At 43.4% G+C, this 25,773-nt stretch overlaps 1 long non-coding RNA gene and 1 pseudogene across 1 annotated transcript; both read right to left on the bottom strand.

Annotated features, from left to right (window-relative positions):
* Positions 1 to 18,246: 18,246 nt before the first annotated feature.
* LOC111557680 lies at positions 18,247 to 18,364 on the bottom strand (annotated as a pseudogene).
* Positions 18,365 to 22,989: 4,625 nt separating this feature from the next.
* LOC123381679 lies at positions 22,990 to 24,679 on the bottom strand. The gene is made up of 2 exons (XR_006588985.1): positions 24,610 to 24,679; positions 22,990 to 24,049 (listed from the first exon to the last, which is right to left on the bottom strand). It is a non-coding gene; the product is annotated as an uncharacterized LOC123381679 (long non-coding RNA).
* Positions 24,680 to 25,773: the final 1,094 nt, after the last annotated feature.

Raw genomic sequence — 25,773 nt, 5'->3', positions numbered from 1 at the left:
ATTGTGAGGTTATAGAACCAATGTTCACAAACTCATGTGAAAATGAACCTCTATTTCGGAACTGGGATTGAGTTTTGTCAGTGCAGTCGGGTGTGAGATTAGGGAGTAAATGGGGCCTTTGGCAAACATGAGCGAGCGTATCATGTCCATATGGAATACAATTTGTAGTTACAAAAAAAAAAAAAAAAAAAAAACAAACCCACAAACCTTGTGCAGGCTCATAGACAAAACCAGTAACGACAACTAAATCCCAAAGAGAAAATTACTTGTCAGGGGAGCGCCTGGGTGGCTCAGTTGGTTGGTCTTGATTTTGGCTAAGGTCATGATCTCATGGTTGATGAGATCAAACCCTGAATCCAGCTCTTTGCTGACAACGTGGAACTTACTTGGGTTCTCTCTCTCTCTCTCTCTCTCTCCTCCCCTATGCTCTCTCTCACTCTCTTTTGCTCTCTCTCTCTGAGAAGAAATAAATGTACTTAAAAAAAAAGAAAATTGTCAGAGAAAAGCAAGAAAGAAATTACTTGTCAACTTCAACTTCTGGGCTCTAATTTATGACTCCTGCTTTAAAATCATGTTTCGTATTTATCAACGCCACTCCAAACTCAAACTGCAAGCCAGTTTGGGATCACGGGATATTTTAGGTCGTCTACCTTTCTTGCCACATTCTGTAATTAAACTAGTAATTGAAAGACAATCAGGAGCTATGCATTTCTTTTACTTCAAACATGGAGTGTAGGGGCACCTGGGTGGCTCAGTCCATTAAGCATTTTGGTTTTAGCTCACGTCATGATCTCACGGTTCGTGGGTTCGAGCCCCTTGTCAGGCTCTGCACTGGCAGCACGGAGCCTGCTTGGGATTCTCTGTCTCCGTCTCTCTCTGCCCTCCCCTGAGCCCTCTCTGTCTCTCTCTAAGTAAATAAGTAAACATTTTTAAAAACATAAGTTGGGGTATAAGTAAAACCCAAATAGTAAAATTTATTTAAATATACCTGCTGTTTGATTGATTTGATTTATATGTTGGTAAGATGTCCCTCAAATAGCAAAAGAAAAAGATTTGCAAAAATAGTGAATGGAACGGGAGGGAAAAACACAGTGATCCTATACTATTTGGGGGCACGTTCTGTGTGATGTAATTATTGTTGTTACTGTAACTATTATTTCCTCATCTGTAGCAGCATCCTGGTACACAGTAGGGGCTCAACTCACGGTCGTGGAATTAAAAAAAAAATCAGGGGCGCCTGGGTGGCGCAGTCGGATAAGCGCCCGACTTCAGCCAGGTCACGATCTCGCGGTCCGTGAGTTCGAGCCCCGCGTCGGGCTCTGGGCTGATGGCTCGGAGCCTGGAGCCTGTTTCGGATTCTGTTTCTCCCTCTCTCTCGGCCCCTCCCCCGTTCATGCTCTGTCTCTCTCTGTCCCAAAAATAAATAAATGTTGAGAAAAAAAAATTAAAAAAAAAAATCAAAGTTATTTTCTTGTGTTCCTCCTTCTGCGGCATCTTGTATTTCAAATGAAACTCTGGGTAGAAACGTCAGTGTAATCGATAACCAATCTGCCAGAATAACAGTGTGACAAATATCTGTGTTTTAAATTAAGAGAGAAAGGAAAAGAACTCTATTCCTGAAGTCCCACAGACGGAAACGTCTCGATGACTTTGTCATTTGTTGACGGCTCATGGAAAAAAAAAAAAAAATGCATCTTAGACTCCAAGCAGCTAGAGAGAGGACAAATGTGCAGTAAATCTGAACCAGTTAAACCTTAATAGTGGAAATGAAACCTTTAAATTGTGTGAACCACTAGCAGCCTTGCAACTCTTTACATGTGCAAAGAATTGAATGAAGACATATGGTCACCATCAACTTGGTTATTTAACTCCGAGATGACACACGGATTAATCTAACTGAAGGGGGGGAAGCTACTATATAGCTGGTCGCAATTAGCCAACCACAAATTTCTCCAACCACTTCAGTCTGAACCCAAAGCCAAAATGGCATTTCGTGATTACGCCATCCCACCCAGATTTGCATTTCTTGATGAATTCCCAAGGTTAGGATATGAGCCATACTGTAAAACCAACCCTCAATTACACCTTTTTAGAGGGGAAGATTAGGGGCAGGTGGCGCCTGCTATAAAAGACTCATTAAAACACCTTCTGGTGGAGTTTCACAAAAGGAAGCCACCAGATGGAGATGCATCTCCACATGGTAGTCTTACCTCAAATGAGAGTTTCACCTGACACTTTGGGGACAGACAATTTTTTTCTCACCTAACAAGCCACTGAGGTTCAAAAGACGATCTATTAGGATTAATCGCACTTGATCACTAATCCATTGTAATGCCATATGCTGAAAGCCGCTGTTCACTGTTAAGCCTGGAGCCAGGTAGAGCCCCTCTGGTAATGTAAACCCTCCCCCTTTCCTGCAGCTAATCTAATTTCACCTCCTCCGAAGACCTCAGATGCCAGGAGCGACGCTTAACTCTTCTGACACTGTCTCTGATGCATTTTTGAGCGGTAGCAAATCTGATCTCGAAGGTAACGATGCTGAAACCTGCTGCCTAATTGGAAAGCGATTCTCCTGGTGTTGCTTGGTTAGCGGGGTGAATGGAGAGAAGGCATTTATTCCCTTGTGCACAAATTTAAAGACCTGGTCCCGGCCTTCTTATCAGCACCAGCTCGGTATTACTCACGACCTCGTCCCTAAACGCGTTCGGCAAATCTGCCATTTACCGGATTGGAGCAATTGGCCGGCTGGGCAGAGAAAGTGGAGTGTACGTTTCATAGAGATTTGTCACCTTATGCAGTCCTTGAAATGGCAAGGTTTCCCCACTGCCTTGCGGGTGGACTTTGGGATGGATCCAAAGTATGAAGTGTCAAACAGAGCAACTCGTGTGTGTGTGTGTGTGTGTGTGTGTGTGTGTGTATGTTGTTCTCCTGTATGTTTGTGTTAAGCTACTTACGAAACACCGCCCACTAAGTTGCTTTCTGAATGGAAGATGGCCTTTCTCGCTCAAGACCCCATGTCTACAAGTGACACACAGGAAGGTAGTCATACACCTTTGGCCACGTGAGCCCCACACAGTTTGCTCTGGTCCGGGGGCCCCGGGAGGAGGGCTTTATGGAATAACTTCCAAATTCGCGACGATACTTTATGGTCACATGGTTCCAGCTACAGACAGACTGCTGGAGGGGTTGGAGTAAATAATCCATCCGTGGTCTATACTAGACAATATCATCAAGATAACAATACTTTTCCTAAAGTAATATCATATGTGTTAACAAATGGGGCCCGGCCTCCCGATGCATCCTCAGCACGGGGCTTCACCCTTTCCTAATAAACTGCTTCCCGAATGCAGTATCATTTAGAGAGTTACCGTAATTGTAAGACCTAACCAGCGTTTCAAAAATACACCCCTTACATTGCATAATCATGGAGGGGAGATTCTTATTAAAATGTAAGTTCTGGGGCGTCTGAGTGGCTCAGTCGGTTGAACGTCCGACTTCGGCTCAGGTCATGATCTCACGGCTCGTGGGTTCGAGATCCGCGTCGGGCTCTGTGCTGACAGCGCAGAGCCTGGAGCCTGCTTCGGATTCTGTGTCTCCCTCCCTCTCTCCCCCTCCCCCACTCACATTCTGTCTCTGTCTCTCTCAAAAATAAATAAACATTAAAAAAAAATTTTTTTTTAATGTAGGTTCTTAGGGCTCAACACAGACTGACAGAATCTCTGGAGGTAAATCTGAATATTTACATTTCTTTTTTTTTTTTTAACAAGTTTTGTCTGTTTGGTTTTTTTGCAAGTTTTTCAGGTGATTCAGATGCACAGTAAAATGTAAGGTCTGAGTAAGACAGCCGGAGCTCCCATCCTAGCTGTGAAACCACACCAGGGCCCCAAGGCCACTACTGTCTTCCTTCTTCATACTGAAGGCAGTGTGACACTGGTCAGGGAGGTAATGTGACCACAGGGTGTCCTCTGAGGGGTACGGGAAAATACCCCCCAGGCGCCCTCTGGATCAAATTTGTAACGAGGCAAGGTTGCTATGAGTGTCTTTTGTTATCCCAATAGTATCTCTAATGTGCCCAATACTGTACGTGTTTACGAACACATACAAAGAAATCTTAAATTTCTTTTTTTTTTAAATTTTTTTAATGTTTATTTTTGAGAGATAGACAAAGCACAAGCAGGGCAGGGGCAGAGAGAGAGGGAGACACAGAATCCCAAGCAGGCTCCAGGCTCCGAGCTGTCAGCCCAGAGCCCGACGCGGGGCTGGAACTCACAAACGGTGAGATCATGACCTAAGCCAAAGTCGGACACTCAACCGGCTGAGCCACCCAGGCACCCCCCCAAAATCTTAAATTGCTAATGACACATATAAATCACTCTAGTTTCATTTATATAATTTCCTATTTTTTTATTTTTTTTTTAACATTTATTTATTTTTGAGACAGAGAGAGACAGAGCATGAACAGGGGAGGGTCAGAGAAAGAGGGAGACACAGACTCTGAAACAGGCTCCAGGCTCTGAGCTGTCAGCACAGAGCCCGACGCGGGGCTCGAACCCACGGACCGCAAGATCATGACCTGAGCCGAAGTCGAACGCTTAACCGACCGAGCCACCCAGGCGCCCCCATTTATATAATTTCTATAATCACCAGACACCACAGGTAAAAATAGAGCCTCCACATTCGGCAGCTGGAAGACTTTATTTTTTCACACATAAGAATCGGTTAGATTTGGCCAGGCAAAATTATCGTAAGATATTTTTTTACAAAAGATAGACATTTTAAAAAAAATATTAAAAGGTAAGAACGCTCAGTAGCCAGTGGAGCAGCGAGTCCAGGTTTTCCCTGTAATTACACACGAAGGATATGGTTTGTCTATTTGATGCTATTGCACCTACAGAAAAGCATGGGCAGTGTCTCGTTTCATTAGTCCTCCCTCCTCCACAAGGACGATTTTCACTTCTCTATACCAAGTCATCAGAGATGCAAATATTTTCTTAGAAGTTCTGGCAATCCAACTCCAGAGAGGCAGGTCTCGGTCCATCCTTTACAGTGGAAACCTGCCTTCTCTCTCGCGGCCCAACTCCTATCCCAGCACGTCTATAGGAAAGAGGGCTTCACTGAATCAGAAAGGAACCCCAGGCAAGCAAAGGAGAGGTCAGCCAGTCCTTGCTCTCCCACTCTGACCCTGACCTAAATCTGCTCACCAAGGACAGTCGGGATCATCTCTACTGGTGTGCGGGACAGAGTCTGCTCTGGTGAAGACTGCAGGGGGTCAGTGTGTTTGGGAGGTTCAGAAAGCAGCTGTCTGGACAGGGCAGCAATCTGTCAGCATTGTGGTCACCATGCTCCTTGGGACGCGGTCGGCCTTGCCTGCAGGGGATGGAGTGTTATCCCCAGCTGTCCGGCTCTCCCGAGCCACCAGAGTAGACTCCCTCTTCGTGGGTATTTGTGAGACAGAACCTAGAAGAGGTGTCTGAGGCTCTGCATGGATCAATGAAGACAATGCTCCCTAGATCCCATTTCTCCCCGGAAGCTAGGGACATCTGGAGATTTAGGTTAATCTTAAAAAGATAAAACTATCTAAATTCGACCTTCTTTCTTTCCAGTGTGTGTGTTTGTGTGTCTTGCCTTTTCTTTTTTTTTTCCTTCCCTTCCCTTCCTCTTTCTTTTCTTTTTTCTTTGCTTTTCTTTTCTTTCTCTTTCTTTCTTTCCTTCTTCATTTCTTCCTTCTTCCCTTCCTTCCTCCCTCCCTCCCTTTCTTCCTTCCCTCCTTCCTTTCCTTCTTTCTTTCTTTCTTTCTTTCTTTCTTTCTTTCTTTCCTCCCTCTTTCTTTCTTTCTTTATTTCTTTCTTTCTTTCTTTCTTTCCTCTTTCTTTCTTTCTTTCTTTCCTCTTTCTTTCTTTCTTTCTTTCTTTCTTTCTTTCCTCTTTCTTTCTTTCTTTCTTTCCTCCCTCTTTCTTTCTTTCTTTCTTTCTTTCTTTCTTTCCTCCCTCTTTCTTTCTTTCTTTCTTTCTGACTTATTCTTTGCTCTTCTTGGCCATCTCTTCTCTTCTCCCTTGTTGGCCTGCCATTAGGAGAGAAAATGAACACTGCCGTGATGTCCTTTAAGGAATATTATTCTCAGTGACCCTCAGGAAGTAGTGGTGATGAGAAAGGGGTGCCCACAGTTGAATTCGTGACATAACACATATAAATGGTTCCGAATTTCCTTTTCTTTTACTTTTCATTTGTGCTGCTTCTTTGATAGTAAGATCGATTGCTGCAAGATGCGTATCGCCCACAAACATTGGAGCGCAGTTCAAACACAGAAGCGTTAGTGCAAAACAGAGTATTCTGCCTGGATAAGAGGAGAAATAAATTCTTACAAGGCAGCATTGATGTTTGTCTTCACTTTATCTCGTATTTGTGTAATATTGAGTCAACTCTCAATTTTTTTTCTCCACGGTTCCCTCCACACTCTTCTTCTTTTCCTAGGTTATTATTTCTTTGTTTTATTTTGTTTCTATCCCTGCCCAGATTCTCCCTGGTTACAAGTGGACATTGGGGGTCATCTTCCGTTCAGGATGGAAGGTTTCTGTTTGTGTCTGAGTGTTGGTCGAGCTATCCCCGGGAAGTGTTCAGTCTTCCTCCTGATATTTTTCTTCTGTTTTTTTTTTTTTTTCCCCACCGCCCAAAATTTTGCACCATGACCTTAAAGTCAGGATTTCTGTGCTTTCTGAGAATACAAAATATTGACTTTTTATTCACTTGTAGCTATTTGTTGGTGCATATTCCTGTGGATTAGGGACAAGGGAGCACACGTATTTCTGAAGCCTCAACTTGGCGGGTGCTAATATGTGGAAAAATTCTTGGTTCAAGAATGAAGAGGGGGGTCATGGTATCGAAACAACTATCCCCATTTTTTCCACACTCCTTTGTCGATGTGGTTATCAAAATAAAACAGGTTTTTCTTCTTCTGTGAAGCATTTACTCACCGGGTTTGATCTTCTCTGGTTCCCTGAGATGTCCCCCAAAGAAGAAATGCGAGCCCCAATTAGAAAGCATAAGGGGCGGGAGGTGCAGGGTTAGGGGCCTGAATCCCCAGCAGCTGGTCTCACGAAACAGACAACAGGATTCTCTCAAGCAACCTAATTTCTTCTCATTTCACTAATACAAGGCTGGGAGTGACCTTTGCAGGCCAGTGGGCAGGAGCTGAGAAATACTCCCCCAAATGAGCAAGGATGTATATCTGTTTACTACACAGCATGCTGGCCTTGAGCTAATGACATTAATCCCCTACTGCATTTCATTAGATGACAGACAGGGAGCCACACTTCGGAGGGAATCAACTGCTTCTCCCCATCAGCCAGCTGCGGAGAGGAGTCGCTCCAGGATCAGCGCCTGCTCCCCTCATTTGCTTTTCTTCCTCTATTATCCCTGACATGTTCACTGAACTACAGACTGCATATGTTTAAAAATAATTAAACGCGCTCCAAACAAATAGGCAATGTTTCCACGATCCCGGCAATGAACGTTCTGCGTGTTTTGACAGATTTTTCTGCTCGTTGGATTCATCAAGCAGCCTGGCTCTTTACTGTCACTCCTGACAACCCGGCAGATAAACCCCCAGGGCAGGCTTGCTGGCCCGAGCACCTTCCCCCCCAGCTCTGACCTTGAGGCCCAGAGAACTTCCAGGCTGAGGGGCCAGAGACCATCAGGGAGATCCACGTCTGGGCTTCCAGGATGTCATGGCTCCTATACGGAACCATTAGACGAAAGACCAAAAAGAAGGGCAAAATAAACTTGGGGTTTTATTTTGAATGGCTCTGCCGTATTACAACAGGGAAAATAGACTCAGAGATCATCACATAAGAGAGCAGAAAGGCTACCACAAGACAGTAGGGCCGTCCTCGCCCCAGTTCTCTGTCAAATCAGGTACTTTTCATACCCTTGCCTCCAATGCCCCAATTTTCATTTTTTTTTTTAAATTAAAATGCCTCCGTTACAAAATGAAGAGGAAAGAGGAGGAGGAGCTTATAAAGACAAAATGGAGCTTATAAAGCTACACGAAATAGAGCACGCTGAAATAAATTAAAATCTGTTTGAAGAAATTTAATCAAAGAGGAAGAGGAAGGAGGTGAGAAAGAGACGTGGCAAATTTCAGGCACAAAACGCATGCCACAAATAAAACAAGCCTCATTGGCTGTTTTACGGAGACAAAGGTCTCCCTCCTACGTCAGATATACTGTGACGTCATCAAGAGTGTCCTCAATGATATTTGTTAACAGCTTGATAGATGTCTCTTAAGTCACCTTGATCTCTCAGTATAAGCTTTAGGGACTCTTGCAAAAGCAGAATTCTTCCAGAGCAATTCTGTGGAGTCAGGAGTGCGTGGCTACATACATCTGAGTGGTCACGGAGAAGAAATCAATACGTGTTTGTTCCAAACACAGTTCTAATGGTCCGGCTTAAACTATCATAACTTTGAGCAAAAACATACCAATGGATACTCTCTAGATCCTTTAGGTAATATGTTTCACTATGATTTGAACCAATATTGACAGCGGTTAATGTACAGTAACATTAACTTACCCACTGGCTGCTCTGACAGTCAGTGCTGCCCAAGGTCATCCTAATATCATGTGGATCTTAATCAACAAGACCCTGCAGGAAAAGTACAATTTTCTCCTTGAGGCAGAATTTTCTCATGTATTGCAAAATGGGTTATCAGACCCTAGAGTCTATACCAGACATTGGGACCCTGTAGCCCATGGGCCCCCTGCCTGTGGGGCCCGGATGCAGCCGACTGCCTGTTTTTCTAGGGCCTGTGTAATTTATGGTGTTGACATTTGTTTCTTATGACCGAAAAACATTTCTAACCAAATATTCTGTGACATGCGACATTGCTGATATTCAAATTCAGTATCTGTAAGTTTTTATTGGAACCCGACCGTGTTCCCTCATTGACACATTGTGTATGGCTGCTTTTGTTACTGCAAAGGCACAGTTGCAAGACGCTGCATGATGCACAAAGTCTAAAATGTTTATTATCTGGCCCTTTGCAGAAAAAGTTCGGCAACCTCTGTCCTATACCATTAACACATAGAGCATATCTGTGACACCGTGAACATTTTTCCCGGCTGCCAAACTAAAACAGAGTCAAAAATGGCCCTGTTTTCTGTAGGACTATTTGACAATACATGTCATACAACATAAAGCATGTGTGCCTTGTGGCTCATAAAGTCCACTTCTAAGGGATCTATCCAGTAGTGGAGAGTGGGAAACAACCATAGGAAACGTAGAAAGTGGGAGCCTGACTGGCTCAGTCGGTTGAGTGTCCTACTCTTGATTTTAGCTCAGGTCACGATCCCAGGGTCATGGGGTCAAGCCCAATGTCAGGTTCTGTGCTTAGCATGGAGCCTTCTTGGGATTCTCTCTCTCCCTCTCTCTCTCTCTCTCTCTCTCTCTCTCTCTCTCCCTCCGTCCCTTCCCCATGCATACATGTGCACTTGCATGCATGCTCTCTCTCTCTCTCTGTCTCTCTCAAATTAAAAAAGAAAGAAAGTGGGAGATAACATAGGTTTAATCACAATGATTAAATGGATTATGGTATATGTTATTATGCGGCTAAGCCCCTGTAGCCATTAAAAGGATGATTGGGTGTATTGCAAGGACACAAATCGATAGACATCTCTTCAGCCCATCTGCACCATTGCCACTTTCTTAGGAAAAATCCTTTGTTTTGGGGGGAAATTGCCAGGCTTGGGCTTTTTATTTTGCCGATGGAAAAAAAAAAAAGCTATGGCATTACATGAAGGTAAGAAAGGCTAAATCGATTTACATTTTATGGGCACGGAGCTACCATTCTGGGAAGAAGCAGGTGGGAAAGGAATGGAGCCGTGAAGTGGGGACAGGAAGAATGGGTAGGTGCACATTTCCTAGTGTTTGTGCAACAACGCACCACAAGCCGGGTGGCTTAGACCAGTAGAATTGTGTTGTCTCACAGACTGAAGACCAGAAGTCTAAAGTCAAGGTGTCTACAATGCTATACTTCCTCTAAAGGTGAAAGGGAAGGATCTGTTCCAAGTCTCTTTCGTTGGCCTGTGGATGGCTGTCTCCTCTGTGTTTCTCCACAGCATCTTCCCTCTGTGTCTCTGTGTCTGAATCTCTCTTCGTATAAGGATACTAGTCATATAGGAGTAGAGCACACATCAATGAGTTTTTTTTTTTTTTTTTTGAGAGAGAGATAAAGAGAGAGAGAGAGAGAGAGAGAGAGAGAGAATCCCAAGCAGGCTCCACGCTCAGTGGGGAGCCCAGTGCGGAGCTTGATCCCACAACCCTAGGAGCATGACCTGAGCCGAAATCAAGAGTTGGATGACACACAACTGACTGAGCCACCCACGTGCTCCCAGTGACCTCATTTTAACTTGATTCCCTCCATAAAGGCCCCGTTTCCAAATTAGGTCTCTTTCCAAGGTACTGAGGTCTGAAATCTAATATATCTTTTTTTTTCAGAGGTGAAGGGTGCATGACTCAAGCTACAGCAAGCAGAGGTAATGAAAATCACAAAGCGGTCTAGGGTTTTGGAACCGCTGAGATTTTCTGGGCGTTACCAAGAGAACCTTAGTGACAGACCGTGTTGGGTTGTTTTGTTATGTGCCATTCAAAGAATTGCCTCTCTGCATTTATAGTGTGCCTTTCCCTTTTTTTACATTTCACATTTCCTTTTTCTTTTTCTTTTCTTTAGTTTGTTAAGAGGGAATGCCTGGTTTGGGGTATAAAATTCAAAGGCCCAAAAAGTAACATAATAAAAAGGAAGTGTCTCTCCCCTACGATTCCAAAGCTGCTCATTTATCCTCTGTAGACAACCACTAGGCACCAGCTTTTTGTGTATCCTTCAAGAGATAGTCTGTGCACATACAGATGTATATCGCGTACCTTCTGCTCTTGGAATGCATTAGCAGCTACCCACACTGTGTTACTTGGCTTTTTTCACTTAAGGATACATATCTGGAATTATTCCACATCTCCATTGGGAGTTGCCTTATTCATTTCAATAATTGCATTGTATGGATGTTTTCAAATGCATTTAACCAGGTCTTTATTGATGAACATGTAGGCCTTTTCCTTTCTTTTTCTATTACAATGCCTCAATGGCTATTTTCTGTATAGGTAATTAATTACACATACATTACATAGAAGTACTGTATAACTCCAGTATCAAAAAAGATATGGATTTTAAATTTTTGTAAATATTGCACATGCTGTCCATAAACTGTGCACTAAGTTGCATTGCAACATGTAATGATGCCTGGTTCCTCACCCTTCCTTTGGCACAGTACGTTATCAAACATTTTAATTTTCGTCAATCTGAAAGATGAAACATATTTTATTAGAGCTTAAACAAAATATGAATAGGTTTGTGTATTTTTCATACGTTTAAGAACAATTTGTACATTCTTATCTGTGTCTGTTTATGCCCTTTCTTTTTCTATTGGGTTGTCGGTCTTTTTCTTATTTATTTGCGGTAGTTTTTATATTTTAAGAACATTAGCTTTTTATTTTGATAGGATTTGAAAATATTTTCCCCTGATTATCATTTGCTTTTTAGCTCTGTTTTTGTAGCGTATTTTTTTCCATAGAGAAATATTTTAATTTCATGTCGTCAGACGTTATTCTTTCAAGACTTATGGATGGTGTATTTTTCTTTTTAGAGAGAGAGTGTACAGAGAGAGAGAAAGAATTTTTTTTTAAATTAATGTTTATTGCTGTTGAGAGAGAGAGAGAGAGAGAGAGAGAGAGAGGGTGGGGGAGGGACAGAGAGAGAGGGAGACACAGAACCAGAAACAGGCTCCAGGCTCAGAGCTGTCAGCACAGAGTCTGATGCAGGGCTAGAACTCAAGAACTGCGAGATCATGACCTGAGCCAAAGTTGGACATTTAACCAACTGAGCCACCCAGGCGCCCCAGGAGAGAGAAAGAATCTTAAGCAGGCTGCATGCCCAGCACGGAGCCCAACACAGGGCTCAACCCCATGATCCTGGGATCATGACTTGAACTGTAGTCAAGAGTCGGACTCTCAACTGACTGAGCCACCTTCCTACTCTGATATTAGCAATGATATATTTAACATTTCTAGTACTTTATGTTTTCATGTTCACGTATAGTATTATTTTATAATATGAATAGATACTTTGGGTATAGAGTTAAATTGCTTGTTAATGCTTTTAAAAGCACGTTGAGCTGGGCATGCCACTACACTAAGACTGGCTGAGGCCATGCTGCTTACCTTGTATGTTTTCACATGGGAATATATTCAGAATAAGATGTGTAGCAGGTATGAACCTATCAGTCTATGTATTAAGGCATGTAAAATATAAAATTTTCGTTTTGGGGAAACTAATTCCCATTTTAAGCCTTATGCCAGCCAGAGTCCAACTTGGGTAAAGTTAGTCATTTGGGGTAAATACAGTCAATTCAGAACCTTCTTTTCCTTCTTCTTCCCCTCTATTCAATCTGGGCTTCCAGGTTCTATGTGGCTTCATGACATGTCTTGGTAGTTGCGTGGTGCTACTGGGCTTGTTCCTGATCCACCGTCATGTGAGGTGGGGCACAATTCTAGACGGTCCTTGAGCATGGTGATGCCAGCCTGATGGCATCTTGCAGGACTACTTCCTTCCTCTCTGGTCACAGGGCTACAAGCATCAAATAACTCTCTACTACGATGTCTCCTCCTTGCCACTGTAATTCCCTACCAGGTCTGGGACTCTTGGTGTCACATGTACCCACTATCAGACACCTGCAAAAATATTTGTCTCTTTCGTACGCAATGGCCGTGGCCACAGACTCACCAAGCTAGCTGCAAACATAGTCTCACCTTTCAGTCATTTCAGCATGACTATTATCCCCTGGTAGCTTGGGAAGCTAGCTTTCCTGTTTGTCATCTTCTAGAACAGCCTCAGATCTACCAACTATTTTGGTTTGCATTGCTCTTCCTTTGGAAATAAGTCTGTGGGTGATGCGTGGTCCAATAGTCCAATAAGTTTTTTATCTACACTGGAGGGCGGGCTGAAAAAGTAAGCACAACTAGAAAGCATTGCCCTAACATTTTCAATGTTAACCCTAGACAATAGCTTTCTGAGACTTAAAAGTCAAAGTCAAAAATTTGATGTCTCTTTTCTGCGGTCTCATTGTTATAAATTACTTTGCAAGCCATAAGGACCATGTATTTATCTGTCTAGGTTTAGAGGAAGGATCACTGGCTATCTAAAGAAATTCAGTGAGACATGGAAGGAAAAAATTATTTGGTTAACATCTTACAGTTATAAACAGAAAACATTCAAGTAACAAACAATTTTATGCACTATGTATCATTTTTGTAAAGAACAGATAACACAAAATATAAAATGATAAAAATTTAAAAATAATGTGATTATTCAGGGTGAGATTATAGATTATTTGATTTATTTATTCAATTTGTATATTTTATAAAATACTACTTTTTTATACATTTTCTAAAATGAAAGGATAATATATCAAAATGTAATCATTTAAAAATTTTTTGAAAATACACAAAAGGACAGCATCATAAAGGAAATTACACAAAATTCTAGGCCTAAGGTATCGTCTCTGCCAATGTTTTGGGTGTAAGTTTTCATTTTTATATAGATCAACATAGGTTTTTTACAATTGGGATTATTTCGTATTTTCCCTTTTATAATCTTTTACGTACTAAAAAGCATATTATAAATATTTTCCCATGTCACTATTTCATAGAAATACTGTAAAATTTTTAAATTCTTTTGTCATATTTAGTTTTTTCAAAATTTTAAATATTATACAAAGACAAATAACTATGACGAAAATATTCGTAGCTAAATCTTAAATCCTTTGTCTCCATTTCTTTTTCTAGAAGCGAAATTGATGTGTTACAGTATAAACATATTAAACTAATCTAGAAAAATTTCTAATCAAATATAGTTAAACGTCTACGCTGGCTATTAGAAAATTGCCAATAAGCCACCCAGGGAAAGTCTACTTTGGGGTCCTTGGGTGGCTCAGTTGGTTAAGCATCCAATTTCAGTTCAGGTCATGATTTCATGGTTCCTGAGTTCGAGCCTCACATCCGGCTTTGTGCTGACGGCTCAGAGCCTGGAGCCTGCTTCAGATTCTGTGTCTCCTTCAATCTCTGTGTCTCCCCCACTCATGCTCTCTCTCTCTGCCTAAAAATAAATAAACATTAAAATTTTTGTTCAAAAAAGAAATGCCTAGTTTCAATCCATACGACTCTTCTAGTGTGCCATCTCAGAGAACCTAATTTAAAATAACTCCTATACATCTGAATGTGGTAATATGCTGCATCAGATTATTAGCTACAGTAGAGTTACATGTAGGAATTTTTACCAAAATGCTCGTTGTAATTTAGAAAAATTGAAATGAAACTTTCTTCCTCGCAGTACCCTTGTTCATAAAAATAAAAAGTTAAGGGGCGCCTGGGTGGCACAGTCGGTTAAGCGACCGACTTCAGCCAGGTCACGATCTCGCTGTCTGTGAGTTTGAGCCCCGCGTCGGGCTCTGGGCTGATGGCTCAGAGCCTGGAGCCTGTTTCCGATTCTGTGTCTCCCTCTCTCTCTGCCCCTCGCCCGTTCATGCTCTGTCTCTCTCTGTCCCAAAAATAAATAAACGTTGAAAAAAAATTAATAAAAAGTTAAAACAATTCTATAATATACATGGGTGTGGTGTTTTTAAAACATGACCGTCAGCTCTTTAATTCTCCTCTTAATGACAAGTGCAGTCTATCTTGCTGGTAGACATGTGGCTGCTTCCGCCAATAGAAGATGGCCAAAGGGACACTAGACAACGTCTGAGAGGAACCCAGACAAAGACCACCTAGTTTGCAGCTTCTACCTTTTATGCTGGAACACTGGGATGCCATGGAAGAAGGGTTCCCTGAGCCACCATGCTGGAGAAGGTATCTGTGGGCACTGGAACCTACAGTCCAAGCTGAGCTCAGCCACGCAACCACAACTCACCAATGTGACAGACATGAAGGTGAAGGGGCCATCTTGGAAGCGAGACCTTCAGCTCCAGTGTAACGGTCCTTAGGTGTTTAAATCACCCCCAGTTGAGGCCTCAGACATTGTGGCTCAGAGACAAACCATCCCTGCAGTGCCCTGCATTATTGATAGGCAGAAATGATTACTGAAATGGTTGGTGCTTATGCCACCAAGATTTGGAGGAGATCTTTTATGCAGCCTTAGATGATAGCAGCACTAAGAATTTGTTTTTTTTTTTTTTTGCATTCTTTACATATACAGATTATGCATTCAACTCATTCAAAATGACTTCGAATAGTTTAGGTACAACTTAAAAGTATATGAAGGCAGAGTATACCCATGTTTATCTCAGAAGAAATAACCTGATCCAGTGAGAGACAGCAGGAAGTCGTATTTTCACACCCGTGTTATAATGCAGATGCCGTGCAGGGGAATAAATAGCCAAGAATGTAATCCCTGTGTCTGCAATTTAGTTCAAACTGATTCCTGTTTGTGGACTCAAAAGGCAGGAAAAGGTCAATAAAACTTGCAAAGAATCTTCATTATTCCTAACCAGAAAAACACAAAAAAGTGCAACAGTCATCAAGAGTGAAACTGTTTCCTGGTTACCTGGTCCTTGTGTAGACTATCAGCTTGCAACTATAATACAAGAAAGAAACATGAGATCTAATTCATCCATAATTAGGGCAAAGCAAATATTGCTCTGAACCAGCTAAGGCCGAGGCCGGGGTCCAGCAAACACACTGAAATGATCACCCTCTGCCTTGTCTGAATTATCCAGCTTTAAGATGCTAATAAGAAAGGGGGTTTGAGAGGAGGGGGATTCGAAGATAGAATTCAGTCGCGCGGCCAATGGATCAATTTCCTCTGGACTCACATTGTTTTCTGCACCAGAAGAGTCTGTTTATACATAAACTTGTTGACATAGTGATCATTTTTCTTTTTGTTACTACAGCAGTTGCAAATAATACTCTTCAGAGAAGCAAGGGGCCCAATGTTCAGGGGCCCAAGTGCTGTCCCATCTCATTGGTCTCCAGTCCTCCTACCGACATCCCCGTGGACTTTGAATGAAGGGAAACCATAGTAATGGTAACACCAGGACTAGAAACGGAAACCAGGACTTTTGTAGGCAAACTAGGACACTCCCTTTCGAAAATGACTGAGGGGCATTTAAGATCAATGAAAATTAAGTTTGTAAGTTAAGACATAACTTAAACACTCTAAGCGTGAAGACGGAATTATGTTCAACTTGTTAGGGAGGCAGATCAGGACTAGCAGAAAAGTGCCTATCCTGTTAGCCAGGAATATTACAGCAGCCCTTCCATCTGTGCAAGTAACCCATGCCCACTGATGACCGCCCCATGTGAGGGAACATCCACAGGAGAGAAAAAATACCCCTGGCCCTCCTTCGCCTTCAGTATCTGAAGAATGTATTTACGCATGTTTGTCTTTTTTTTTCTTTTTTTCTTTTTAGGTTCTGAGAATAGGCATGGGTGGTGGAGTGGAGACAGCAAAAACTTTGGAGTCAGGGGCACTTGGGTGGCTCAGTCCGTTAAGTGTCCGACTTTGGTTCAGGTCATGATCTCACCGTTCATGAGTTCAAGCCCCACATTGGGCTCTTTGCGGACAACTTGGAGTCTGCTTCAGATTCTGGGTGTCTCTGTCTCTCTGCCTCTCTGTCTCTCTCTTTCTCGGTCTCAAAACTAAATTAACCTTTAAAAAAATTTTTTTAAAAGGCCTTGGAGTCCAATGACGGTGACGATGATACCAACCTCATAAGGGAATTATGAAATAAATAGTTCAGTGGACCACAAAAGACCCTCACGTTGGCATGCAGAGTGTTGTTACTTCCTACCAAGTGCTTAAAGTGTGTCCCAGACATATTCACATGTTTACTTAGAAAAATATTTGTTGAATATTTCTAATTTGGCAGATGTGACTCCAAGGATTGATAACATAGTAATTAACAAAGTGGATAAACTGCCTTGCCCTCAGGGAGCTTACAATCTAGACCTTGATGAAAATCTACGATCCAAAAATAATTTGGGTCTAAATTATACACAAATCCTGAGAGAAAAAGTTTATCATGTTTGCCTCTGATTGTCCAGATCAGCCTCTTCGGGGAGCATGGAAATTAAACACACCCATGGCATTTGTTACCGGGACTATTTTTTCTATCTTAATAAAACTGCCTTGGTGGAAAATTCCTTCTATATAAGCTCATTTGGGATATTTTTAATAGATATTTTGGATAAGTACAATTGTGTATGCCTCTATTCAAGGTAATTGAGCTAATAAAATTTATTATTATTACTATTGTTGTTATTAAGATTGAGTGTGAACCAAATAGTAAGAAAAAAATCAAGGCAGGTTTATGATGTATTTATCGTAAACACATATAGGTGTCCTACATTGAATGCTTCCTGTTTGGTAGAAAAGATACACGAGCAAAAAATACATACATTGCAACAAGTTGTTACAGAGAGAAGTATAGAAACCCAGAAGGCTAAGTGTTCATTTTTCCCTGGGGCAGTGGTAGGACGTGAGGGCAGTGAGGGTTGGAAAACCTGGGAGAATAAATGGCATTTTTCTCTGGGTCTTGATCCATAAGAGGAGTTTGTCAGCCTGACAAAGGGTGGACTGCTGAGAAATTTCCAGGCTAAAGCAGCAGTATGAGCAAAGCGCAAAAGTATTAATTTAAACCTCGCAACGTCCCTGTGAGGCCGACGTAATGATCTCCATTGTATACAAGAGAAAGCAGAGACTCGGAGAGAGTTCTCCAGTTATACTGTTAAGAGAGGGAGTGCCAGCATTCTAATCCACTTTGGCTGACCCCAAGGCACATTCTTTCTCCACTATATTAATCTGTGTCCCTGTTCATGGAATGGGGACAAAGGTAAACCCATATATATATTAGAGGTACAACACTACTATTGTGCTGTTCAGGATCAGAACCCCTTTTATCAGGGACTGATTCATCACTTAAACTGACACGACAATAAACTCCTTCCTTAAAACTTCAGATACAAATTGAACCATCACTGGGTCCTTGGTATTTTATAAGTGGCTTTGTGTGACATCCCAGAGGCTGCCCTCTCAAATGCCTGCAGAGTAGAAGATGGGGTGGGTTTGGTTCCAGAGTAAACTCATTTCTGTCCCGTGTGAAGGGGCGGATGCCACCCAGCAGATGTCAATTGCTGTCGTACAGAACGGTGGGCCCAGGGTCACCAGATCCCCTGATTTTCTCCCATCCAAGTACTAACCAGGCCCGACCCTGCTTAGCTTCCAAGATCAGACGAGATCGGGCGCGTTCAGGGTGGTATGGCCGTAGACAGATCCCCTGATTTTCTAAGAAAACCCAGAAATGCATAAATTTTATTTGACATCTCCCCCCTTCAAAATTTTGGAATCAAATTCTTTCTTTCTTTCTTTCTTTCTTTCTTTCTTTCTTTCTTTCCTTCTTCTTTTTTTTTTTTTTTTTTTTTTTTTCTTTTCAGAAACACTCTAGAAACCAAAACAAACATTTCTGGGAGATGTGACTATGGGCCACCTGTTGAGAATGTCCCGCTATTTAAATTAGATCAGCAGGAAGTGGAGGGTTGGATAGAGGGTCAGGCTTTAAGAGAGCTTGGGGTTCAGTGTAGGTGTTCAATAAAGATTTGTTGACTAGCATTTTACGGATCTTCCGAGATGTCTGGCAACTTTCTGTTCTCGCTTTATGTTGAATTAAGTCATCTACCTTGGCACTTAAAAGAGGGTCCCGTGCTTTCTGACTGATCTCTCGGGGCCCCTTCCATCTCCCCAGGCTTTGTGGTGGACGCTTGGTCCTGCTTGGTCCTGCACTTTTGGCAGGAGCTCGGGTGACAAGGGTTTTCTGAAAAAGTTCTGCGGTGATCCTTGCGGAGTGCCGCTCTGGACCAGAGCAGCCCGGCCTGTCACCTGGAGAGGATTTGGCTGCAACTGCCCTTGTGGTAGGGTCTACCTCCTGCTGGCTCCAATGCTAATTTCAAGAGAACCATAAATGAAAGCAATTATATAAACATGCCATAAATCTAAAGTTTGTGACCAATACCTACAAAGTTGACTCCCAGGAGACAGACCAGAAAAAGTGACATTGTTTGCGCTGTAGCTTTTCAGTAAAACAAAAGAAAGTGGTCAAGAATCATCAGAAATCACGGAACACGTTTACTTTATTCTTCGTGCAGGTTTTGTCACCTAAAGACTTCCTGAGAGTCAAGTTTCTGAGGCCCCTTTCTGAACGATTTGGGCTTTTCTTGTTATGGCTTAAACCAGCTGAAAGCACTAATTTCATTTATGAGGTCTCCCCGCTCATGACCTAATCACTCCCCAAAGGCTCTGCCTCCAAATACCATCACGTTGGGTGTTAGGATTCCAATGCATGGATTTTGGCGGGGGGGACACCGACATTCTTAAGATAGCAGGTAGCAGGTAGGTGCTGTTAACGTCCTTGCTTTAAGAAGAAGAACTAAAGCAAAGCATGTTTAAATGACTTGCTCAGGGTTGCATAGTCCCTAAATAATAGAACTAGGACTTGAACTTAAGCCCTCTGGTTTCCACAGCCGGAATCTCATGCTTCTGGGTGATTTTTCGCATGTTATTTATTACATTCTTTGATGAAACCAACCTCTCATACAGATACGACAATGTGTGACAGTTTTGAATACTATAAGCTTAAAATAGAAAAAAAATACTTAGGAGTGAATAAAGTCATCCTCATAGCAGAGACCCCAAAGCTTTTCTTTATTATATAGGAAGCTGCAAAAATTCGTAGTTGCTGGTTCTAGGCCACCCTGGTTTGAAACCATCTGTGTGGCACACAAATTACATAACTTTTGGGCAAAATGACAAATAAAAGTACGCATTTCAACTCGTAAGTGCTAACGTAGAAAGCATGTTTAGAGCTCTTAGAACGGTCAACACATAGTACATGCTCAACAAATATTAGCTCCTGGCCATGCAACAGCTTAATTATTCATAAAATAAATCAAGCATATTCCCCTACTGAACGTTACAAGGTCCACAGTGTGTCTGGCATTTAACTGGGACAGTGGAGGATGTAAATATGTGGAAAGCACAGGGTATATATTCTAGCAGAAGAGACAGCTACACAGGGAAAAGCTATTTTACGCTGTGATAAATGCCGTTGTAGAGGTATGTCCAACGAAATATAGGGCCAGTGTGGAAAAAACGATTTGTTCCACCTGGAAAGTTGGGAACAGTTTCACAGTGGAATGACATATGAAGTAGACCTTGAGGGCTGAATAACGGTTCCCCAGAAATAACGGTCCAGACATAACAACACAGAAGTATGGAAGTGTCCTGTCTCCGAGGGAATGGCGAGCAGTCAGCAAAGACCAAATGGTGGTCTTATCTCTGCATGTGCAACAGAGTCATCAGCCATTCCACCCCAAACATCCACAGCGGCATCTGGCTACATTTAATACACCTTATGCTTCAGAACAGTTTTAGGGTTACAGTAAAATTGAGTAGGTATTACAGAGAGTTTCCACACACGCTCTCTCCCCTGAACATTATATGTTTGAAAAACACTCTGCAGGTGGTTTTGATACACAGCGTGGACTCAACATTCTAGGGTGAATCTCGAATTTAGGAGCTGTGTGTTCTGGGGGGGGGGGGTGAAGGGTACAGAGGATGGAAGAAAGAGGATAGGCAAGATGAGTCAGGCCACAGATGAGGTCAAGGTCAGACAGCAACGTGCCTCCTTAGACCCTGCCAAGGAGGTTGGAGTTACCCCTGAAGGCAGTAGGCGGACACTGGAAGATTTTAGGCAGGAAAGGGAGACATTCTGATTCACACTTTAGAAACACAGGCTGGCAAAAGTCGCTATGAATTGGAAGAAAGCAAGACCCTAAGAATGAGATGGGAGATGGTTGAAAGAGCTCAGGCAAGAGATGATTAGGTGAAAAGCTGGAGCTGGAGGGACCCTGTTTGGCTCGTATGAGAGGGTGACAATCTCTCCATCACGAGAGAACCATGCGGCGGGTGCTGTTTGACATGCTTGTTGGCATGAAGAGAGGAGAGAGAGGAAGAGGAGACAGAGAGAGAGAGAACACTTCCTTCCTCACAAAACTGGAAAACGGAAGAACTTTCTCTCCCTCGCTCATTGCCCCATCCCTCCCTCTCCCTTCCTGCAGCTTGTGGACTTCCTACCTCCGTTCATTTCTACCAGTTTTCCCTCCGGTCTGGCCAGTTCCCTCATTAACTCAGCCTCATTATACAGAACGGCTTTCCTAACCCTAATCCTGTAAGGCCTGGTGAACTTTTCCAATAGACGCTGACCATCACATTTCCCCAGGGGAGCTGACTGACGAGTTCACTTCATCTTTTCACATGAGGCCAGCTCCAGCCAGCCTCTGGGCTGAGAATGGCTCTCCATGTGAGAGGATGCCTGTAGCTGATGGGGGGAAGGGAGGTCGTCGGATGGTATAGGGCACGGGTACCAGGACAGAAGGACTCTAGCAGAGCAGGTACCATAAATATGTCTAGTAAAAATGGACAGTATAAAGTGATTGATTAAGTGGGAGGGAAAAGGACTGCCAGGAAAAATATGTTATGTGCCATGAGAGAGAGATAAATAATCACCACGGAGTTTCAGAGAACAGAGGGTCAAATCTGGCTGGATTGACCTTCCTTAAAAGAGATTCAATGAACAGCGATGTAGGAATAAGGATGCGTCCGTCCGTGTTCTGTTGCTGCTGTAATGAATTACCACAAACGTTGTAGCTTAAAATAACAGGAATACATTTTCTGGCCACTCTGAGTGTCAGAAGTCCCTCCAGAGTCTCACAGGCCAAAATCAAGGTGGGAGCTGGGCTGCCGTTCCTTTCTGGGGTTTCAAGGGGGAACACGGGTTTCCTTGTTCCCTCCAGCTTCTAGAGGCTGCCCATTTTCTTGACTTGTTGACCTCTTCTTCCATCTTCAAAGCTGCACTTGTGGATTGAATTCCTGTCGCATCACTCAGACCTCCCTTTCTGCCTCTCTGCTCCGCATTTAAAGGCCCCTCTGGATAACCTGGCATAATCTCCTCAGTTTAAGGTCCCCTTTAATTCCCCTTGGTCGTATAATGGAACACACTCACAGGCTCTGAGGGTTAGGATGTGAACGTCATGAGGTGACAGGGAGACACTTCTGCCTACCACCAGGAAATTTCAGGGGAACACAGGCAACGTAGAGAAGCAGAAGGGTGAGGGGTCTTCAGAGAAGTGTGAGTGGTCCAAGAACGGCAGCCTGCGGTCACATTGCTTTCAATCTTCTTCATGTAATATGTGTTTTAGTTTTTAAATGTTTATTTTACTTTTTTAAATTTTTAAATGTTTATTTATTTTTGAGAGCACGCGAGAGAGGGTGAGTGAGTGAGTGGGAGGGGGGCAGAGAGAGGAGACACAGAATCCGAGGCAGGCTCCAGGCCTCCAGGCTGTCAGCACAGAGCCGGACGCGAGGCTCGAAATCACAGACCGTGAGATCAAGACCTGAGCCAAGTCAGACGCTTAACCCACTGCACCACCCAGGTGCCCCGGTCTTTTGCGTTTTGGGTCATTCTGTTAGCTGGGTAGTTGCATCTCAGTCGGTTTTAATTTGCATATCCTGATGACTAAAGGTGCTGAGCAAGTTATCGTGAACCGACTAGCTATTTGTGAATTTTTTTTTTTTTTTCAAGTAGGCTCCATGCCCAATGCGGGGCTTGAGCTCAAAACCCTGAGATTAAGACCTAAAAAAAATCAAAAGTCAGACACTCCACTGACTGAGCCATCCAGATGCCTTATTTGTGAATTTTGTGTGTGTGTGTGTGAGTGTAGGGATACTTTGGGGGGCTGTATGTTTGACGGGTTTTGTACATTATGCTCCAGGGGATGGAACTTGCTTTGCAAGCACTAGTGATGGGGTTTACAGGAAGGAAATGAGATAACAGCACGTGCTTTAGTAAGATAAATTTGATATGTCAAATATAGAACGACATAGATGTACATACATGTAGATATAGATATGACTGGGACATGGAGAAGTTGGATGACATCAATTCAGGTAAGAGGTTGCTGAAACAGTCCATGCCGGTGGGTCTTCCAGAATCAGGGTTAGAGCAGGACGAGGCTGTGGACTAGAGTGTCTCTGAAGACACGCCAAGGACATAGAGGAATAATTACATCAGTGGCTATAGATTGTAGTGGTTTCAGCTACTGTATAGTTAACCTGCCTCGCTGTCTTCCAAACATTGTAAACATTTCCTTAAAGAAAAGTTTTTAAAGGGTTTAGCCGTGAGCTGTGGTGTCATCTTTGGAGATGGTTGTCTGGTGCCATGCCCAGCCGTGGATGGCATCTCGGTGGGGAAGTGGAGCCAGGGGGATGGCCTCACCCCCGCGCCCTTGGGAGATTGCAGGGGATGGGACCTAGGCGAGACTATCAAAATTAGGCAAGAGGAGTCAAGCCATAAAGCTGTCTTGAAATATTAGAACAAGAGGTGCCAGAGGGGCCCTTGAGAAGCTGGGCAAGGAGCCAAATGGCTCTCAGAAAACAAAGGGAGGGCAAGAAGCAGCAAGCGAAATGAAGGGAGATGGTCTGATAGCTCTGGGGACAGGGTGTCAATGCCCGTGGCAGCTCTTTTGTAAGGTCCCTGTGCATGTTTTCCTGGGGCCTTAACGGGGAAAGAATGACGGGGCCATGATATCGACTGGCTACGCGAGATGTGGGGAGGTTTGGTTAGTTCATGGCCGGATTGAGCGACGGTGTTGACTCTGTACATCATGTAGATCCCGTGGTATTGATTCTTTCAAATAAATCGGTAGCCAGTGATCTCTACAAGAAGGGTTGGCGCCCCTCCTTCCCTGCTATGGGGTCAGAGGATTCTGTTTGCCAACACTGGGTATTCGCAGGGATGAGTGTAATCCTTTAGTCTACGCCTCCTTCCTGGAGGGCACTGTCACATTATTCTTCAGAGAAGCTGTCACACAGCTGCGGTTCAGGGCCTCGCCCAGGGTCACACTGCGCAACAAGGTTAGAGTAAGGTTAGCATTTACCACGTGTGCCCACTCTCGGTTCAGTTCATCGGTTCCCTCTGCTTGTAATCATGGCGGCCCATGGAAACAAAATCCAGAAACTATGATGCCAGGCAGTAGCCAGAGAATTCAGAGGTGAGTAATAATCTGTTCCCTGTGTGTGTCTTAGAAGTAGCATCATGTTTTAAAAAAAAATAAATGACAATCACCCCTCCCCCCCCCAAAAACAAGAGTGACATCATGTAGTAAAGAGAGGTGGGCCTCTGTCTTCTGAACCAAAGACTGCAAATCATAAACCACGTCCGGTGTTCGTTTTCTGATTTTTAAATTTGTGGGGCGTGGGTGCAAAGGGGTCCACACTTGCCATGTCTGTTGTAGGGAAATGGGCACTTTCACTGCCCCTGGTATGTGTGGAAAAGGGTACCGCTTTCCTGAGGGCAATTCGGTAGTGTTGTTCAAAAGCCTTTAAAATGAAATCTGACCCCGGAATTGTACTTTAGGAACAGACCAGGTAAGCAATTAAGACGGGCATAAAGTTTTACGTACAAAGACGCGCATCCAGGCATCGTGTTTAATAGCAGGATTGAGAAACAGCCTGGATGTTTCTCAACACTGGATGCCCAGCAACACTGGAATGCTTCGATCAGATTTGGTGACAATTGCAGAATGGAACTCTATGCGGCCATTAAAAATGATGATGCAGAACAAAGATTGGCAAACTACAGTCTCTGGGTTGTGTTAGCCCTACTGTCTCTATTCGTAAATAAAGGTTGATGGGCACACGGCCAGGCCTGCTCATTTATGTTTTGTCAATGGCTCCCTTTTGAGCCACAGCAGCAGAGCTCAGTAGTTGCGACAGAGATTGTCTGTGTGTGTGTGTGTGTGTGTGTGTGTGTGTGTGTTTAATGTCTCTTGCTGTCCTTTTAATGTTTATTCAAGTTCTTTCTTTGCCCATGGATGGCTACCATATATTTGGTCGCTACTGGGGCAAAGTCTTATGGTGACTTTAGACTGCAATGCAGTGCTTACTCAAAAACAAGATTTTGTCGCATACATTAATCAATACATCCATCTTGAGCATAAGATGGGAGGAGCAGACTCACCGACTGTCGGGCCCCGCGGTGTCTTGTTTCTTTCCAGAGCCCAGCTTTGATTGTACATCCATGGTACAGCCAGCCTCTTTTCCTCCAGCTTCCACACCCCCGGCTTTGTCCAGGAACCTCCACCTAAATGGTCTCTATCAGGGTCCCGTGCCTTTTCTAGGTTGTCCTCTTGGGCAGGATTTAAAATGTTTCACGTGTGGCTTAATCCCCCACCGAAAATATTCACGCACATCTCAGCTTTACACGCTCTGGGCGTGCAGCTGACCCCAATGTGGCAACAATTCTCTTTGCTTCGCTAGCTGAAGCGCTTTATGACTCACCCCTGCCTTTCAGATTTTCCAGGTGGATGTCAGATCTTGGTCCACTTCACTCACCAAACTCCTGCATAAACACAGCAGGGCCTGAAGTTTCCTTGAAAACTTGCCTCGCTTACAAACGGCAAGAGGCCCTCCACCTCCCCTTGTGGAAGACGGGGAGATGGTGAGAACGGCCGCGTGGCCCGCTGCAAACGAGTCCTCCTCAAGGGTCTCCAACTGCGAGTTCTCTGGGGTAAGTCTTGGAAACAGGTTCCTCCTTTGTGGTTCTCCCCTGAGTGACGGTCTAAGGG

Source organism: Felis catus, chromosome D4 (genome assembly GCF_018350175.1).
Source record: "Felis catus isolate Fca126 chromosome D4, F.catus_Fca126_mat1.0, whole genome shotgun sequence".
In the NCBI taxonomy this organism is placed as follows: domain Eukaryota; kingdom Metazoa; phylum Chordata; class Mammalia; order Carnivora; family Felidae; genus Felis; species Felis catus.
The sequence above is the reverse complement of the archived record's forward strand: the minus strand, read 5'-3'. Positions and strand labels throughout refer to the sequence as shown.